The sequence below is a fragment of the Mandrillus leucophaeus genome, unplaced genomic scaffold, assembly GCF_000951045.1.
Source record: "Mandrillus leucophaeus isolate KB7577 unplaced genomic scaffold, Mleu.le_1.0 Scaffold152, whole genome shotgun sequence".
In the NCBI taxonomy this organism is placed as follows: Eukaryota; Metazoa; Chordata; class Mammalia; order Primates; family Cercopithecidae; genus Mandrillus; species Mandrillus leucophaeus.
In genome coordinates this window covers 1,323,321-1,326,671 of record NW_012101499.1, presented here as the reverse complement: position 1 = coordinate 1,326,671, position 3,351 = coordinate 1,323,321, and the positions used below count along the sequence as shown (strand labels likewise).

The 3,351-nt window shown below is 50.8% G+C and overlaps 1 pseudogene; it reads right to left on the bottom strand.

Moving 5' to 3' along the window:
* Positions 1 to 623: 623 nt before the first annotated feature.
* On the bottom strand, positions 624 to 1,078 carry LOC105535963 (annotated as a pseudogene).
* Between the last annotated feature and the right edge of the window lie 2,273 nt (positions 1,079 to 3,351).

Sequence of the window (3,351 nt, the reverse complement as noted above, 5' to 3'; positions counted from 1 at the left end):
TCCTTAAAATGCAGATTCTGGCGCAGGAGGTCCAGGTGGGCGGGGCTGGGGACTCTGCCTTTCTTAGGAGCTCCCAGTGCTCTCTGCTGTGGGTACTTTGAGGAGTAAGGCCTTAGAAAGAGTGTTGTTTTTTGTTTTTTAATTTCAAGCTCTCATTTATTAGTGTACCTCTCAATCTTTTTTTAAAAAATGGAAAAGAAGAAAAATAAAGCTGCTCCCAACATGTCTTATAGCATTCTTTTTGTTGTTGTTTGTTTGTTTGTTTTGAGACAGTCTCGCTTTGTCACCCAGGCTGGAATGCAATGGCGCGATCTCAGCTCTCTGCAACTTCTGCCTCCTAGGTTCAATTAATTCTCCTGCCTCAGCCTCCCTCGTAGCTGGGATTACAGGCAACTGCCATCCCGCCCAGCTAATTTTTGTATTTTTTATAGAGACAGGGTTTCACCATGTTGGCCAGGCTGGTCTTGAACTCTTGACCTCAAGCGATTTGCCCACCTTGGCCTCCCACAGTGCTGGGATTACAGGTGTGAGCCACCACGCTCTGCCTTTTACCGTTCTTTAAAAAAGGAAAGTGTTTCTTTTAACTTTACACCCACCCCCATCCCAATTTCAAAACACATCATTTAATTGTGTTGTTCACCGACATTTCCAAGGTGAGATTTTATATTTTGCTCCCATAACTTCTGGTTATCACAAAACCCAAACTCCTTTATTGAAGGAGTTTGGTCCAGCTGATGTTGGTATATCCCTTCCAGAATTCTTCATCCTCATCTTTGCTTCTGGAAGCATTTCCCCCGGTTCACTCCCTGACCCGAGTGTGATGGCCATGGCTGATGCCTTCTTTGTCCTCTGACTACCTACAGCAAATCCAGTGTGGAGATCTTTGTAGACTCCGTGGGGAGGTCTGCAGCTCCTTCAGCTGACATTTCTCAGGGCTGCGACTGGAGCTTTCCCCTCCATTACTAGAAGAAACGGTCTTCGTTTTCACAGGTTTTTCTGCTTCCTCTTCCGGTCCTCTGGCGGCTCCAGCTCGCTGCGACTTCTCGGGCTTCTCTGCTCTCGCCCTCCCCTCCGCCATTTTCCCCACCGTGGCCTCCCCCTCTGTGTTCTTGACAAAGCTTGTTTCTGCCTGACTGCCTATGCTGGCGCACACAAATAGACCTCCAAGTATGCTTGCCATTGATGGATAATATAATGTTTATAGAAAGCCAGCTAACAATCTACAGTTTCTAAAACATACCCCAGAGTAAGCGCGATGTTGTCCACCCACCACAGTCTGCCTCCGTCCCCGGCGCACGGCTCCGGGCGCCCAGAGGGTGGCGTTTCTTGCAGCCTCAGCGGTCGGCCCAGGCCAGGCCTCCCCGCCTCTGCCTTCCTTCCCTGTGAAGGCTGTGGAGGAAGCACCTCCTCACGGTGGGCACGGCGGGGCCCCAGGGAGAGGCTGCCTGGTCACACCAGAGTGAAGTAACTGACCAAACTCAGCAGGGAAGGGCAACAGGAAACCCAGAACCAACCTGTGCCTGCCATTCCCGGCTCCGCGGCTCTCACACAGCTCCTCCGCCTCGGAGTCCCTGAGGTCAGCTTCTGGGGCATTAGTTTGCCTTGGGAGAAGCTATGGTGGGGACCAGGCTTCCGTGTCGAGGTTGCTAAGAGCCAGAGGTAGCAGCAACAGCTTTTCCCCGGAGCGTCTCTCTGGATGTCGCTGTTGGTTTTAGGGCTGCTTAATTCCTGGCTAGGTAGAGACCAGGCTGGGTCTCTGTTCCACCTAATTATATTAGGTGGGAGCCACCTAATATAATTTACTAAGACCCATCCAGCTTTTTCTTTTTTTTTAAGTGGGTTTTGTTGTCTGCAACCAAGAACTCTGACCAATGTTTCATCCTTCAGGTTCTGAGACATCACTACACTGCGGAGATACCAGCACATACCTCAGTGCCAGGGCCCAACGGCATGAAGCATTTGCACCCAGCATTGCACATGCAGCATTTACACCCTGCATCATACATGTAGCATTCACACTCGGCATTATACATGCATCACCTACTCCCAGGGTATGATACACCCTGCAGCATGCATGTTTCACTCACATCCTGTATCACATACGCAGCATATATACTCTGCATCATACATGTATCATTTTCACACCGCACTGCACATGCAGCATTTGCACACTTTATTGTACATGTTAATTAGGCTGTCTGCCTCCCACATGTTTTTGACAACAGAACCTGCTCTTTTCATGGCTGTACCCGCCTAGAGCTCAGGCTTATGCCTGCCACATGTTTGATGCTTAGTGGGGCCACCTGCCTTTTTCGCCAGCCAAGCATCCTTTACATTTCCCTTGCCCTATGTGGAGCCCAATATGTTTGGTTTGACTGGGGTGTAACTAAAACTAACCTATTAACTGCATTGTCATACAGGTTTCCAGGCCCACCCCACTGCCTCAGACCCCAAGTCTGTGTTAGGTCTAAGGATCTAGATCAGTAACTTGGACAGTCTAGACACAGGTGATCCCAGGACCACACTACGAACCAGGCAGATCCTGGTCTTCAACCTTGATCACAAACCTAATTACCTGGGGATCAAAACCACAAAGCCTGAAATTCGTGTTCAGTTGGGCTGGTGTGGTGAAAGTGCTGCTTTAAGTTCCTCTGGATTTAAATGTGCACCATGCTTGTGAACCACTGTGCAGCCTCCAGAGGTCTCACTGCTCCCCGCAGCCCCTCCTCAGCCCCCTGCCCCAGGGTAGTCTCCAAAACCAGCAGTCAGCCTCCAGCCTCTCTTCTCAGCCTCCTCAGACACCTATAGGTCCTGTTTGGCCTTTTCTTGGGCCATGGGCGCTTGGAAAATGAGGACGCTGCAACGGCATCAATGTAGGGACACTAATCCAATATATGCAGAAGTGGAGGTGATCGGGCTTATCCAACAAATTCCCTGAGCCTGTCTAGGAACCTTAACCACCAACTTTAAAGAAAATGTCCACTTGGGATCTTCCCGCCTGCTCCTTCTAGGTGCCACTCCTCAGGGTGAGCAGAGTCTCATCCAGCCACCTCAGGAAGCTAAAGTCCCCAGCTCCCTGATTCCATGGGGTCTGGCGCTCCAGCCTCATCATTGCAGCCTTGCTTGTCTAATGCCCCCGGGCCAGGACATCCGCCAGCTGTGAAGCCTGCAAAAAGGCCGGGATACCCCCAGGAGCCAGGCGGGGATCCTCAGCATCTCTCCCTTCCCACTGCCGGCTCCTGCAACGCAGACACACACTCACTGTTCACGTGCCACACACACAGTCACACACACCACACAAACACATACAGACTACACAACACACACTCACATACATCACACACAAACACA